Genomic DNA, 17,749 nt, shown 5'->3' on the forward strand with positions numbered 1-17,749 from the left:
ATGAGCATTTTGTGGTTGATGATGTCATTTGTAGATCTTAAGTCTATTAGAACTACTTCTGTTTTTTTGTCTCTTTTCAAATCCGTCCTGTGTTCGTTCTGAATGGGATAGGATTTGATTGGTGCACTGTTGTCTGGATTTGAATCCCGTCTGTCAGGCAAAGAGCTGATGATCTCCGATAATTGCTGTGTGCTTTAAAATAATTCGTTCATAAAACTTAGCACAGGAGCGCTAGTGGGCGGGAGTTCTTCAATTAACCGGTATCCATCCCAGGTTTTAGTGGGGCAGTTACATTTGATTTCCTCCACATGTGAAATCTACAAATTTTTATCCAAGATGTGTTTCGAAACTTTGTCATTCAGTGTACACATTACAGTCTGTTGGTAACAACTGTGTAAATAGCTCAGGCGAAAACATTTTAGTTAACGGAATACTCAAAATTAAACCACATGCACTGCCAAAATTCGACCCCTCTAGTAATTGCTTCTCTTCAGACTGACACAACTGAAGTGAAACCGTTAATTACGGTATTTCTGAAGAACATCTTACCTTTTCTAAAAACTGCGTATTTAAAAACCATATACCTAATCAAAATAGTTCCCATCCTAAATATTTCATGTTTTTCTGTTCTTCTTCTTTCTAATAACCTTTGTCACAGTCTTGTAAACCAAACGTTCTGTTTCTGAAAATGTTTCATTTTCCTACAATAACACATTAGTTTACGAAAATTGATCTTCCTGAACATTGCTGGGGCTCTTAAATCTCTGTGCGCGCCAGTACTTCCACAACATAAAATAGAACTACCATTTAGACATTTTTGAGGGCACTCAACTATTTGTTAAAGAAAACGAGGTCTTTGCCTAGTGTACATCTGTATTCTATATTTTCTTTTGTATTGCCCTCTAAACTGTAATAGCTTTTATTAAACGTTTTATGATAACTGTCCATGTGTGTCTTTAGATAGGAGCAGCGTACAAAGCTACAGTCAGTTCGTGATTAGCAATCATCAAGCATAGTTATTAATGTCAGTCAGTATTATTTATTTATTTATTGAATCATCAGTCGTTTGACTCGTTTGACGCTGCCCGCCACGGAATCCTCTCTTGTGCCGACCTCTCCATCTGTCATCAATTATATGTTGGATGTATTCCAATGTCTGGCTTTCCCTGCAGCTTTTACCCTAAACAGTTGCTTGGAAGTTAGTCCCTAATGTTTTCATACATGTCCTAGTATCCTGTCCCATTTTCTTATCAGTGTATTTCCTATGTTGGTTCCTTCACCGATTCCGCTGAGAACCTCCTCATTCAATATTTTATCAGCCTACGTAATTTTCAACGTATTTCTATAGCAGCACATACCAAACAGTTGGAGTCTCTTCCTTTCTGATTTTACCACAGTCCATGTCTCACTACCACAAAGCTCCAATCGCACATTCTCAGCAATTTATTCCACAAATTAAGGCTTATGTTTGATAGCAATAGATATCTTTTGACAGGAACGCCTTCTTTGCTTGTAACAGCCTGCTTTTTATGTCCTCTTTGCTTCGTCCGTTTAATGTTATTTTGCTCGGAAGGCAGCAAAACTCCTTCACTTCGTCTACTTTGTGAGCACTAATTTTATTGTGTAAGTTAGTCGTTACTCTCTTTTCTGCTTATCCTCACTACTCCCTCTTTCTTCGATTTACTCTCAGTCCATTTTATGTACTCATTATACTGACCAATCCATTCGACATATCCATCAATTCTTCTTCACTTACACTGTCAACGTCAGCAGCGAATATTGTTGATATCCTTTAAGCTTAAATTTTAATCCCACTCTTGAACCTTTCTTTTATTTCTGTCATTGCTTCTTCATTGTATCTTGAGCGTGTTGCATAATACCCATCTTTTCCTGTAACTTAGTCCTATATTTCTAAGAGTTGCAGAAGTTTTTCACTATTTTACATTCTCGAATGCTTTTTCTGAGTGGACAATTCCAAAGAACGTGTTTTGAATTGCATCCACTATCAATGGTAACTCCAGAACCGCCTCTCTGTTGCCTTTACCTTTCCGAAAGGCAATATGAACGTCACCTAACAGAGCCTCAATTCCCTGTTCCATTCGCGTATATCTCATTCTTGTTGCCAATTGAGGTGTTAATCAGATTCTGCGGTAGTTCTCCCTCTTATCTGCTCTTGCTATTTTCGGTATTGATTGATAATATTTTTCCGCGAGTCTCACAGATCCTACAAACCAGCTTGAATAGTCGTTAATATATCCCTTCTGCCTTATTTGATCCCCGATCTTCCAAAGCTCTGCTACGCTGTGACTCCAATACTGGATCTATAGTGTCTTGTATGTCGATTTACATCAGGCAAGCCCCCCCCCCCCCCTCCCCCATCTCCACATGTAGAGGCGTTCTTTCCATCTGTCCGACCTCTACTCTGCGTTTAGGTTGGAGTACCCATTGCACTCTTAGTGTTGATGCTCTGGGTTTTAATTTCACCGAAGGTTGAGTTTTCTATACGCTGAATCAGTCCTTCGAATGACTATTTCTTTTTCAGTTTCTTCATATTTTCACTGCAGCCGTAACACTTTTTCTTCCCAGCATTTCACATCTGTTTGTTTCCTAAACGACTTACATTGATGTACTCCTTTCTTTTGCCGAATATGTTAGTACTTCCTTCTTTCGTCAATCAACGTTTCTTTTCAGTTGCGTTCGTTGTACATACGTACGTCTGCCTTTCTAGAGTTGTCTATTCCTCTTCAACTAAACTATCAACTGTGGTATTCATTAACGCAGTATCTACGGCCTTAAGAGAACTTCAAACGCACATCATCATTCCTCAGTTTTTCCGTATGGCACTTCTTTCCACACTGACTCTTCCAGAAGGTTCTCATAACTTTCAGTCTACTCTTACCATTACTAAACTGTGATCAGAGTATATATATCAACTCCTGTATATGCTTCACAATGCAATACCCGGTTTCGTAATCTTTATCTGACATGCTGTAATGCAGCTGTAATCATTCCGTGTTTCCAGGCCTTCTCCATGTATGCCTTCTCGACTTGTGAATTGAACAGTATATTAGCGGTTACTAGCTGAAAATCACTGCAGAACTCAGGTAGTCTCTCGGCACTCTCATTCTTACCACCAAGTTCATGTTCTCCCGTAGCTCTTTCCTACTACCGGATTCCAGTTTCGCAGAATTACTAGATTATCACCAGTTATATATCGTCATATACTCTCTCCATCCCTTCAATTTCTACTTGTAACGTCGGCACATATGCCTGAATCATTGCTATTGGCGTTGGTTTGCTGTTGATTCTGACGAGAACAACACTATCACTGAACTATTCACAGTGACTCACACTTTGCCCTATTTTTCTATTCATAACGAACCGTACTGCTAATTCTAATTAATAAATTGTTCTCGCCCATTATGTCCTCTTGGAAACGTCCGCCGCACATGGGGACGAAACGATGTGTTTTAAGGTGAAGTCCATTAGACCACCGCATAACAGTATGGAACGGTTTTATTATTGTGAAATTTCCGGCCGTGATTGTTTACATTTTACAACTGAACCCTACTCTTGTTATACTATTTTCTGCTGCTGGCGATATTACCTTATATTCTTCTGACCAGAAATCCTTATCTTCTTTCCGTTTCACTACACTGACACCCAACATACAGGGTGACCAGTATTGAACTATATGAAATAAAATCGTCATAACTTCTGAACGGTTTCCGTTAAGACGTTCAAACTTCACGGTTGGTCGCGGGGAACTTTCATTTGGATGGGTTCGTCAATAAACAAAATTGGCACATTTGGGGGACTGAGAATCCGCATGTGGCGATCGAGAATTCTCTTCACCCTCAACGGGTGACTATTTGATGTGCAATGTCCAGTCACGGAATAATCTATGCGATATTCTGTGGTGTCACCGCCAGACACCACACTTGCTAGGTGGTAGCCTTTAAATCGGCCGCGGTCCGGTAGTATACGTCGGACCCGCGTGTCGCCACTATCAATGATTGCAGACAGAGCGCCGCCACACGGCAGCTCTAGATAGACTTCCTAGCACTCGCCCCAGTTGTACAGCCGACTTTGCTAGCGATGGTTCACTGAATTCTACGCTCTCATTTGCCGAGACGATAGTTAGCATAGCCTTCAGCTACGTTATTTGCTACGACCTAGCAAGGCGCCGGTATCCGTACTATTGATATTGTGACTCGTGTACCATAAAGAGCGACGTTCTCCATGAATGGATTAAAGTTAAGTATTCCACCAGCTACGTCCGTTTTTCTCAATTCTAATTCCCTTGTCATGTTCCAGACCCCACGCCAGCCTGCGTGAGCTAGAACGCGTGCATTTCGGCCTCCTTTAGGAACACGGTTGGCTCTCCTGCCAACCACAACATATTCCTTGATGTCACGGCGACTACCGAACGGCACGTGAAGGTTTTGGAAGGTGATTTCATAACCATTATCCAAAGTGACTCTGATTTCAGAAAGATGTGGTTCATGTAAGACGGAGCTCGACGCCATTGAAGAAGGAGAGTGTTTGATGTCCTGGAGGACCGCTTTGGGGGCCGCATTCTGGCCCTGGAATACCCAGAGGCCACTGGCACGGGCTTCGATTGGCCGCCATATTCTCCGGATTTGAACACATGCGACTCCTTTTTGTAGGGCTATATCAAAGACAGGGTGCACAGCAACAACCCCAAAACTATTACTGAGCTGAAAACAACCATTCAGGAGATCATCGACAGCATCGATGTCCCGACGCTTCAGCGGGTCATGCAGAATCTCGCTATTCGTCTGCGCCACGTCATCGTCAATGCCAGCAAGCATATCGAACATCTCATAACCTAAATATGAAATCTGTAGTAACGTTTACATGTTGAATAAAGTGTGTGAACGCTGTAGCTTGTAACTAATTTACGTTTTTTCATATGCTTCAATAATTGTTACGCTGTAACTGGGGCGTTTCCATCTCGACTTTCATGTTGTCTCGCTCCCGAACCATTTCAGCTTCTGACATTGCACACTTCGACTTGTATCACGTTACTTTTTCTTTGGTTATTGAAGCTTTTTTTCTGGGTTACCTCACCCTTGTATGTTCTCTCCTGCAGATCCGAATAGGAGGCTAATGCGGAATCTTTAGCCAGTGGAGAGATCCTCATGACACGTTTTGAATTACAGGCCGTATGTTTTGTGACACACACGATGTATCTCTATTGCAATGGTTTACGTTGCAGTCTGCATCCACATACCCTTGATCATTGCTGATTCTTCCACTTTTAGGAGCAGTTTCTCACCCGAAGTGCACTACCCGCTCCTCTGCCCTCATTGACAAGGTCTTTGTCAGACGAAGATAACTCATTACAACGGAAGTCTTCGACCGTTATTGCTGTTGATTTTTATTGAGAATTTAAGCAATGGCTCGGTTCGAACCCGGGACCCAGGACTTTTCGATAACTAGTCAAAGACTACACCCACAGTCCACTAATTTTAACACTTTATTTCATCGAACTGAAATACAAGAATTACGTCTTACAAGTGTTGGCACATAACCACTCTTAGTATATGCTTCAAATTCTTTGTGCTAAACATGGAATTAATAATATCGATACAATGATAATATGATAAGAAAGGCTGCAGGTTGCAGTGAAAATTTTGTATCCATAGACATATATTTTTTAAACAGCGTAAATTGGTTTTAGTTATTTTTGCACATTTTCTTTATCCTGAATTGTATATTGTTTAAACTGCTTTAAACGTAAATGTTAATTAGAGAAATTGAATAGCGGAATTGCAACAATATCAAATGACTTAAGTTTTTTCCTGAGATATGGATTTCACATATATCACAAGAAATAGACGAACGGTATTTATATTGATGATATGAATCAAATATTCAAATTATTTGTGGGTGACTTTGATCTGTCTATTCTCGTATATATACGAGAATAGATGCGACATTCTAAACATCTCACTTCTTCACTTACACTTAAAATAATGATCAAACGAAACTGTATTGTTCTAGAGACCTTCATCTATGATGAATATATAAAGACTAATGCGACGAACAAAACCTTGTACCAAGGCCAGTATTCAAACTCAGGTCTCCTGCTCGTAGGCGGATGCGCTAACTACTACGCCAGCCTAGCCTAGTAGCTTTGCACAACTCCACGGATTACTATACTGAAGCGCCAAAGAAAGTGGTCTACACATCCGTATTCAAATACAGAGATATGTAAACAGGCAGAATACGGCGTTGCGGTCGGCAACGTCTATGTAAGACAACAAGTGTCTGGAGCAGTTGTTAGATCAGTTACTGCTGCTACAATGGCAGCTCATCAAGATTTAAGTGAGTTTGAACGTGGCGTTTTTGTCGGCTAACAGCGGTGGGACACAGCATCTCCGAGGTAGCGCTGAAGTGGGGATTTTCCCTTACGACCATTTGACGAGTGTACCGGTAAAACATCATTTCGACATCACCGCGGCAGGAGAAAGATCCTGCAAGAATAGGACCAACAAGGACTGAAGAGAATCGTTCAACGTGACAGAAGTGCAACCCTTCCGTTAATTGCTGCAGATTTCAATGCTGGGGCATCAACAAGTGTCAGCGTGGGAACCATTCAACCAAACATCTTCGATATGGACTCGAGTACCCTTGATGACTGCATGACACAAAGCTTTACGCGTCGCCTGTCCCGTCAGCACCGACATTGGACTCTTGATAGTTGGAAACACGTGGCCTGGTCGGACGAGTCTCGTTTCAAATTGTACCGAGCGGATGGCCGTTTACGGTAATGGAGACAACTTCATGAATGCAGGGACCTCGCATATCAGTAGGGGATTGTCCAAGCTGGTGCAGGGTTCAAATGGCTCTGAGCACTATGGAGCTTAACATCTGAGGTCATCAGTCCCCTAGACTTACAACTACTTAAACCTAACTAACCTAAGGACAGCACACACATCCATGCCCGAGGCAGGATTCAAACCTGCGATCGTAGCAGCAGCGCGGTTCCGGACTAAAGCGTGCAGAACCGCTCGGCCACAACGGCCGGTTGGTGCAGGGTCTATAATAGTGTGGGGCATGTGCAGTTGGAGTGATGTGAGACTCCGGATACGTCTAGATATGACTCAGACAGGTGACACGTACGTAAGCATTCTGTCTGATCACCTGCATCCATTCATGTCCATTGTGCATTCCGAAGTACTTCGGCAATCTCAACAGCACAATGCGATACCCCACACATCCAGAATTGCTACAGAGTGGCTCCAGGAACGTTCTTCTGAGTTTAAACTCTACCGGTGGCCACGCACCCTCCCAGACATGAATATTATTGAGCACATCTGGAACGCCTTACAGCGTGCTGTTCAGAAGAGATCTCCATCCCCTCACACTCTTACGGATTTGTGGACAGCCCGGCAGGATTCATGGTGTCAGTTCTCTCTAGAACTACTTCAGACGTTAGTCGAATCCACACCACGTCGTGTTGCGGCACTTCTGCGTGCTCGCGGAGGTCCTATACGATATTGGGCAGGTGTACCAGTTTCTTTGGCTCTTCAGTGTGTAATACGCTTCCCTCTGCAACACAGATCCCCATTCACGCCTCGGCCCACTTTTTATTCCCCCTAAGCTTGAACAGTATTGCGTACAGGAAATACCAAGTCCGTGCAGTTGTGCAAAGTCATTGTGACAGGATGGCGTAGTGGTTAGTGGTTAGCCTTGGTAAAATCTTGATTCGTCGTTTCAGTCTGCATATGTACTCGTATAAAATAATAAAAAAATGTCAAACAAACACAGAGTTATAAAAATGATTATTTGTTTCTTTCGCAAGTTAATATTTGGTCTCAAAATAGTCTGCATTTTAAGTCTGTTTCCTTTGTAGTTTAATATGATACTCCCAACTGACTTGTTCCGTAACGTATTTATGTTACTGATTAATATATAGTCTTCACCTTCGTTTTCTGTTCTTAATTCATCTCGAGAACACACGTAGATAACTGTGCAATGATGGACCATATCTTTTTCCTCGAGAGGGTTTAGGACTCAAGTATTACGAAGACAAAAAAATAGATAAATTCCTCTACATCAGTGCCCTTTTGTTCACCGAGAAAAAATATCAAGTGTCCAACAAACCGAGCAAATGCATTGTGTTTAGCGTGAGAAAAAAATTTCCAACCTGGTTCCAAAATCTTATTCAACATTTATCATAGTTATGGTCTGATGAATAACCAAGACCGTATTATCAGTATTGTGAAAGGTATTCGTTTCTGATTATTCAGCGTATAAGGCTATATGGCAGTCACTACTATCAATTGTTTAAAGTCAGTTGTTGGCGAGTAATAGTAGTGTGTGGGTAAACTATTATTGTCTTTTGTATGTGAGTTAACTGATACCATATGTTAAACGCATGAAAGTTGATATACTGCTGAATATCATCGTGATAGACAATGATAATATATAATTATCAACATAAAAATCTACTCCGTTTATATAATAAAGAATTATGTTAAAAATAGCTCAAAGATCCTTCTAATGGGCGAATGTATTTTGGGGAATGAAGGATGCCGAAGACGTAATTGGCAGCTCGGTAAACGTAGACATGTGTTTGCGTTTTTGTGATGACTTACCTGAAAGAACAGAACGTCTGTGTGAAGTTTTGTTTTAAACTTGGTAAAGCCTCTCTAGGTCTCGCAAGGCGTTCGATACAGTTCCCCACAGTCGTTTAATGAACAAAGTAAGAGCATATGGGCTATCAGACCAATTGTGTGATTGGATTGAGGAGTTCCTAGATAACAGAACGCAGCATGTCATTCTCAATGGAGAGAAGTCTTCTGAAGTAAGAGTGATTTCATGTGTGTCGCAGGGGAGTGTCATACGACCGTTGCTATTCACAATATACATAAATGACCTGGCGGATCACATCGGAAGTTCACTGAGGCTTTTTGCAGATGATGCTGTGGTGTGTCGGGAGGTTGTAACAACGGAAAAATGTACTGAAATGCAGGAAGATCTGCAGCGAATTGACGCATGGTGCAGGGAATGGCAATTGAATCTCAATGTAGACATGTGTAATGTGCTGCGAATACATAGAAAGATAGACCCCTTATCATTTAGCTACAAAATAGCAGGTCAGCAACTGGAAGCAGTTAACTCCATAAATTATCTGGGAGTACGCATTAGGAGTGATTTAAAATGGAATGATCACATAAAGTTGATCGTCGGTAAAGTAGATGTCAGACTGAGATTCATTGGAAGAATCCTAATGAAATGCAATCCGACAACAAAGGAAGTAGGTTACAGTACGCTTGTTCGCCCACTGCTTGAATACTGCTTAGCAGTGTGGGATCCGTACCAGATAGGGTTGATAGAAGAGACAGAGAAGATCCAACGGAGACCAGCGCGCTTCGTTACAGGATCATTTAGTAATCGCGAAAGCGTTACGGAGATGATAGATAAACTCCAGTGGCAGACTCTGCAGGAGAGACGCTCATTAGCTCGGTACGGGCTTTTGTTAAAGTTTCGAGAACATACCTTCACCGAAGAGTCAAGCAGTATATTGCTCCCTCCTACGTATATCTTGCGAAGAGACCATGAGGATAAAATCAGAGAGATTAGAGCCCACACAGAAGCATACCGACAATCCTTCTTTCCACGAACAATACGAGACTGGAATAGAAGGGAGAACGAATAGAGGTACTCAGGGTAGTCTCCGCCACACACCGTCAGGTGGCTTGCGGAGTATGGATGTCGATGTAGATGTAGATGTAGAAATGTTGAAGCAAGCTATTGGAGTCCACACGACTGTTGCGGTCGGTCGTCAACTGTCATCAGATCAGAAAATGATCTGAAAGGGGAACGGGTGGTTGATTCTACAATATCATAGGCATAGCGTCAAAGTCCACTGAAACATATTGGGAATAAGAGGAATGAATTACGGTACAGGTCCGAAGAACGGAACATGAGAAGGATTGCGGCGAAGTTTTCGTCACTACTGTTTCAAAATGTTCAGACGCAACGTCACATGGAACTCTGCTTCATCACAAACCAAACTTTGTTTCAAAGGTTGTCGCTTGAAACGAAACTTGAGTTTGTGACTATGATCCTGAAATTAAGAAGCATTATCTCATTTAATTGCACTATATTTCATTGATAGTTCTGTTGGTAATCACCTTTTAACCTCTTTTCAAGACACTATTCATTCCGGTCAACTGATCATCCATGTTCCTTGCTCTCTCACGGAATTAAAATGTCGTTCCTAACCTGTTAAATATTTCATTTCTTGTCCTTGAACACAAATTCCATTTCAAATTTTTCCGTTACTGTTTTCTCGAAGAAAAGCTTGAACAATTTTCGTGATAAGATATAACCCTGTCTCAATCCTTTCTCAAATTCTGCTCCCTATGTGCTTCGGCACTTGTTTACGCAATGTGCTTTATATACATGTTCAAGCTAGCTATTCACTTGCTGGGTTTTATTCCTGCTACCTTCAAATATTGACTGCAGTACATACACTACTGGCCATTAAAATTGCTACACCAAGAAGAAATGCAGATGATAAACGGGTATTAATTGGACAAATATATTATACTAGAACTGACATGTGATTACATTTTCACGCAACTTGAGTGCATAGATCCTGAGAAATCAGTGCCCAGAGCAACCACCTCTAGCCGTAACAACGTCCTTGATTCGCCTGGGCATTGAGTCAAACAGAGCTTGGATGGCGTGTACAGGTACAGCTGCCCATGCAGCTTCAACACGATACCACAGTTCACCAAGAGTAGTGACTGGCGTATTGTGACCAGCCACTTGCTCGGCCACCATTGACCAGACGTTTTCAGTTGGTGAAAGATCTGGAGAATGTGCTGACCAGGGCAGCAGTCGAACATTTTCTGTAAGGCCCGTAAGGGACCTGCAACATGCGGTCGTGCATTATCCTACTGAAATGTAGGGCTTTGCAGGGGTCGAATGAAGTTTAGAACGACGGGTCGTAACACATCTGAATGTAACGTCCACCGTTCAAAGTGCTGTCAATGCGAACAAGATCTGACTGAGACGTTTAACCAATGGCACCCCAAAACGTCACTTCGGGTGATACGCCAGTATGGCGATAACGAATACACGCTTCCAATGTGCATTCACCGCGATGTCGCCAAACACAGATGTGACCATCATGATGCTGTAAACAGAACCTGGATTCATCCGTAAAAATGACGTTTTGCCAATCGTGCACCCAGGTTCATCGTTGAGTACACCATCGCAGGCGCTCCTGTCTGTGATGCAGCGTGAAGGGTAAACGCAGCCATGGTCTCCGAGCTGATAGTCCATGCTGCTACAAACGTCGTCGAACTGTTATTGTAGATCGTTGTTGTCTTTCAAACGTCCCCATCTATTGACTCAGGGATCGAACGAGGCTGCACCATCCTTTACAGCCATGGGGATAAGATGCCTGTCATCTCGACTGCTAGTGATACGAGGCCGTTGGGATCCAGCACGGCGTTCCGTATTACCCTCCTGAACCCACTGATTCCATATTCTGCTAACAGTTATTGGATCTTGACCAACGCGAGTAGCAATGTCGCGATACGATAATCCGCAATCGCGATAGGCTACAATCCGACCTTTATCAAAGTCGGAAACCTGATGGTTCGCATTTCTCCTGCTTACACGAGGCATCACAACAACGTCTCACCAAGCAACGCTGGTCAACTGCTTTTTGTGTATGAGAAATCGGTTGGAAACTTTCCTCATGTCAGCACATTGTAGGTGTCGTCGAATGCTCTGAAATGCTAATCATTTGTATAACACAGCATCTTCTTCCTGTCGGTTAAATTTCGCATCTGTTGCATCATCTTCGTGATGTAGCAATTTTAATGGCCAGTAGCGTATTTTGATGTCATGAGGTTATGAAGGATAAATTGCGCGTGGCGGTAGGTTATCTGTAATTGTACACAAACCCGACTGTACTTATTAGAGTCGAAGGACGTGAAACAGGGAATAGTTGATAAAGGAATGAAACGGCGTTGTCTCCCATGTTATTCAATCTGTTTATAGATGCCCAGGCGTATGAAGTGGAGACTGGTCACGGCGAGAGAATGTGAGTGTCGGAAGGGAGTTTTAAAATGAAAGAGTGAAATGAGATGAATCTTGGTGTATTATGCTACACAGGGTACAGACGGGCTTGCGTGGGATGGGAGCAGCGTAAGGCTTCATGCACAGGCTGTCGAATGAAATGAAGGAGATATGAAATGTGAGAGGAGGCATTTCACGTTCGATTTATCTGGTCCTGATGAAAAGGGTCCTGATGAAAAGAGTCAGAGACGGGTGACCTACGGCATCTGCTCTGCAGAAAACTAAATGTCAAGAGCGACGTAGGCAAACAGCACAAACCCGTCTGCTTTGCAAGGAGGTTCGAACACAAGAGAGCGTGTAGAGTCTGCTTTGCCCTCCAAGACATGGCCGGCATCTACACAAGGGCCTCATTTCTCACGTTTCCGACTTTGATAAAGGTCGGATTCTAGCCTATCGCGATTACGGCTTATCGTATCGCGACGTTGCTGCTCGCGTTGGTCGAAATCCAATGACTGTTAGCAGAATATGGAATCGGTGGGTTCAGGAGGGTAATATGGAACGCCGTGCTGGATCCCAACGGCCTCGTCTCACTAGTAGTCGAGATGACAGGCATCTTATCCCCATGGCTGTAAAGGATCGTGCAGCCACGTCTAGATCCCTGAGTCAACAGATGGGGACGTTTGCAAGACAACAACCATCTGCACGAACATTTCGACCACCTTTGCAACAGCATGGACTATCAGCTCGGAGGCCATGGCTGCGGTTACCCTTGACGCTGCATCACAGACAGGAGCGCCTGCGATGGTGTACTCAACGATGAACCTGGGTGCACGAATGGCAAACGTCATTTTTACGGATGAACCCAGGTTCTGTTTACAGCATAATGACGGCCGCATCCTTGTTTGGGGACATCGCGGTGAACGCACATTAGAAAGTTGTATTCGTCATCGCTATACTGGCGTATCACCCGGCGTGATGATATGGGGTGCCATTGGTTACACGTCTCGGTCACCTCTTGTTCGCATTGACGGCACTTTGAACAGTGGACGCACGTTTCAGATGTGTTACGACCCGTGGTTCTACCCTTTATTCGATCCCTGCGAAAACCTACATTTCAGCAGGATAATGCACGGCCGAATGTTGCAGGTCCTGTACGGGCCTTTCTGGATACAGGAAATGTTCGACTGCTGTCCTGGGCAGCACATTCTCCAGATCTCTCACCAACTGAAAACGTCTGGTCAATGGTTGCCGAGTAACTGGCTCCTCACAATACGCCAGTCACTATACTCTTGATGAACTGTGGTATCGTGTTGAAGCTGCATGGGAATCTGTACCTGTACACGCCATCCAAGCTCTGTTTCACTCAATGCCCAGGAGGATGAAGGCCGTTATTACGGCCAGAGGTGGTTGTTCTGGGTACTGATTTCTCAGGATCTGCGCATCCAAGTGTAATTACATGTCAGTTCTAGTTTGGTATATTTGTCCAATGATTACCCATTTATCATCTGATTTTCGTCTTGGTGTATCAGTTTTAATGGCCAATAGTGTATCAGCACGTAGGCACTATAGGAACTTAACGCTGGGACAGTAATTGAATGATGCAACTGATACAGTCGAAATAAATTTTTATAAAAGGAATCCTGTAGTATGCTCGGACTAGCTAGATATCCTGTCGATATAGTAAGCAGTAAAGAATTTGAAATGAAATTATAGTTGAGTGAAGCGAAATAAAGCTGCAAGTTGTTGGAAGTCTTCTCTCTTAATATGTGGCTGGAGCGTATCCTTATGTGGGTGTGAAACAGTACAGACAAGAAGAATATGGAAGCTTTTGGAGCTTTATGTTAGGGTTGGGCGTATGAATGTCATACAAAATGAATGATGGGTGTATATGAGGCACGGATCTAATAATTGTGGTATGGGCGTCAGCCAATTGGGCTTTAGTCTTGAGGGTTGGACGTCTCAGCTTTGGAAGGACTAATAAGACAGGTTACAATTGATCGGGTGGTTAAATTTCAGGGATAACTTTCACTCTCGAAGGAATTAGTGGCTAAAATTGGCGTATAAAAGCAAGTGGAAAATTTGAAATCGAACAGAAGATGAAATGTGCTGTCATATGAGACAGCTTCACAAGTATGATTATACAATGAGGAGTTGGACAAGCAATGGTGTTCCACGTGTTCGACAACGTGCGGAAATTTTATGAGCGGCTAGAGATTGAGGGAAGGAGAACATGGTTGGATACAGAAATCGTGGCTAAGTCCGTGGCGTTCAGCGACATGTACGCTGATTTTTTTCGCCCAACGTCAACAATCTCTAATCACTCACCCGTCCCCCCGGCATCTGATCGCGCTAATCAACTGGCAACAAACGTTGATCCAGCAATAACAACATGCCGAATGCTTAATATGCAATAACAAGCTATAACAGAATTAACCTATAAAGAATATTATTAATGGGTAGTTCACTCGGAAATTCCCGATACATACGTTGTGTCAGCCTATGAAAGCCAGCGACGTTACGGAGCGAACGCATAGGCTGCTCAGAATACGAATACATACTACAGTGTGGAAATGTATTCAGGTGAAGGTAAGGTGCAAAGTGGTTATAATTTTGAGCAAAGTGAAAGTAATCTAAGTGAAGTTACGATGTTTGTAACGCTCGCAAGAAACTGGGATGTTATAAATCATTGCGACGTCGATTAATAATGTGCTGTGAAGTCTATCGGCGACTGGAACATTAAATTCAGAAACAGTAAATTATTAAAAGGCAAGAATATATCTAATTTACGACATTACTCGGTGTGGACACAGAGCTGCGATTTTACGGGGAACGTTCACACAAATCTAGCAATAGGGAAGCCAAGTGGCAGATTTATAGCGAGAATCCTAAGGAAGAAGGACGATTATCAAACGTTTGTTCGACTAGTTATTGAGAATGGTTTGTCGGTCTGCAAACTGTGCCCCGTAGCTTTAATTCAAGAGAATTTTAAAGTCACTGCAAGAAGATGCCGTGCAGCGGCTGGAGACTCGCTGTCAAAATTTCAGGAGTCCATGTTCGGATGTGCATTAAGAAAAATATTAATACCTGAACGCTTTGAATGTACACTGGTGTCGAAACTTAAATCAACAAACCGCTATTTCCCCGTCCTAAGTCACAATATAGTAGTGAAGAAGAGTAGGTTGAAGTTTAAGACATTAGTCAGGAAGAATCAGTACGCAAAGAAGTGAGATACGGAAGTACGAGGGAATGACGAGATACGTTTGAAGTTCTCTAACGCTATAGATACAGCAGTAAGGAATAGCGCAGTAGGCATTACAGTTGAAGAGGAATGCACATCTCTAAAAAGGCTCATCACAGAAGTTGGGAAGGAAAACATAGGTACAATGAAGGTAGCTGCGAAGAAACCATGGGTAACAGAAGAAATACTTCAGTTGATTGATGAAAGGAGGAAGTACAAACATGTTGCGGGAAAATCAGGAATACAGAAATACAAGTCGCTGAGGAATGAAATAAATAGGAAGTGCAGGGAAGCTAAGACGAATTGGCTGCAGGAAAAATGTGAGGACATCGAAAAAGATATGATTGTCGGAAGGACAGACTCAGCATACAGGAAAGTCAAAACAACCTTTGGTGACGTTAAAAGCAACGGTGGTAGAATTAAGAGTGCAACGGGGATTCCACTGTTAAATGCAGAGGAGAGAGCAGATAGGTGGAAAGAATACATTGAAACTCTCTATGAGGGTGAAGATTTGTCTGATGTGATAGAAGAAGAAACAGGAGTCGATTTAGAAGAGGAAGGGGATCCAGTATTAGAATCGGAATTTAAAAGAGCTTTGGAGGACTTATGGTCAAATAAGGCAGAAGGGATAGATAACATTCCATCAGAATTTCTAAAATCATTGGGGGAAGTGGCAACAAAACGACTATTCACGTTGGTGTGTAGAATATATGAGTCTGGCGACATACCATCTGACTTTCGGCAAAGCATCATCCACACAATTCCGAAGACGGCAAGATCTGACAATTGCGAAACTTATCGCACAATCAGCTTAACAGCTCATGCATCGAAGCTGCTTACAAGAATAATATGCAGAAGAATGGAAAAGAAAATTGAGGATGCGCTAGTTGACGACCAGTTTGGCTTTAGGAAAAGTAAAGGCAAGAGAGAGGCAATTCTGACGTTACGGCTAATAATGGAAGCAAGGTTAAAGAAAAATCAAGTCCCGTTCATAGGGTTTGTCGACCTGGAAAAAGCGTTCGACAATATAAAATAGTGCAAGCTGTTCGAAATACTGAAAAAAGTAGGGGTAAGCTATAGGGAGAGACGTGTCATATACAATATGTACAATAACGAAGAGGGAATAATAAGAGTGGACGATCAAGAACGAAGTGCTCGTATTAAGAAGGGTGTAAGACAAGGCTGTAGCCTTTCGCCCCTACTCTTCAATCTGTACATCGAGGAAGCAATGATGGAAATAAAAGAAATGTTCAGTAGTGGAATTAAAATACAAAGTGAAAGGATATCAATGATACGATTCGCTGATGACATTGCTTTCCTGAGTGAAAGTGAAAAAGAATTAAATGATCTGCTGAACGGAATGAACAGTCTAATGAGTACACAGTATGATTTGAGAGTAAATCGAAGAAAGACGAAGGTAATGAGAAGTAGTAGCAATGAGAACAGCGAGAAACTTAACATCAGGATTGATGGTCACGAAGTCAATGAAGTTAAGGAATTCTGCTACCTAGGCAGTAAAATGACCAATGACGGACGGAGCAAGGAGGACATCAAAAGCAGACTCGCTATGGCAAAAAAAAAGTATTTCTGGCCAAGAGAAGTCTACTAACATCAAATACCGGCCTTAATTTGAGGAAGAAATTTCTGAGGATGTACGTCTGGAGTACAGCATTGTATGGTAGTGAAACATGGACTGTGGGAACAGAAGAGAATCGAAGCATTTGAGATGTGGTGCTATAGACGAATGTTGAAAATTAGATGTACTGATAAGGTAAGGAATGAGGAGGTTCTACGCAGAATCGGAGAGGAAAGGAATATGTGGAAAACACTGATAAGGAGAAGGGACAGGATAATTCGAAATCTGCTAAGACATGAGGGAATGACTTCCATGGTACTAGAGGGAGCTGTAGAGGGCAAAAACTGTAGAGGAAGAGATTGGAATACGTCAAGCAAATAATTGAGAACGTAGATTGCAAGTGCTACTCTGAGATGAAGAGGTTAGCACAGGAAAGGAATTCGTGGCGGGCCGCATCAAAGCAGTCAGTAGACTGATGACAAAAAAAGTCACGAAATAATCGTATAAACTGTCAACCAGACATCCGTACTGTCGCGTTTCCCACGGAAGATGGCATTCTGGTCAATGGACAAATATGCCAGAGATGACGTCAGGGTACCTATGAAAAGAGATAGTGGTTGTAGGGTAGCCCCACATCCACAATCGCTGTGTAGACTGTCACAGACGGTGCAGTATGGCACAGAGAAGATGCCTTCCAGGCCCTCTGGTTCAAGTGGATGGCTCTGAGCACTATGGGACTTAACTTCTGAGGTATTAATTCCCTAGAACTTAGAACTACTTAAACCTAACTAACCTAAGGACATCACAAACATCCATGCCAGACACAGGATTCGAACCTGCGACCATAGTGGTCGCGCAAT

Source organism: Schistocerca gregaria, chromosome 3 (genome assembly GCF_023897955.1).
Source record: "Schistocerca gregaria isolate iqSchGreg1 chromosome 3, iqSchGreg1.2, whole genome shotgun sequence".
Lineage (NCBI taxonomy): Eukaryota > Metazoa > Arthropoda > Insecta > Orthoptera > Acrididae > Schistocerca > Schistocerca gregaria.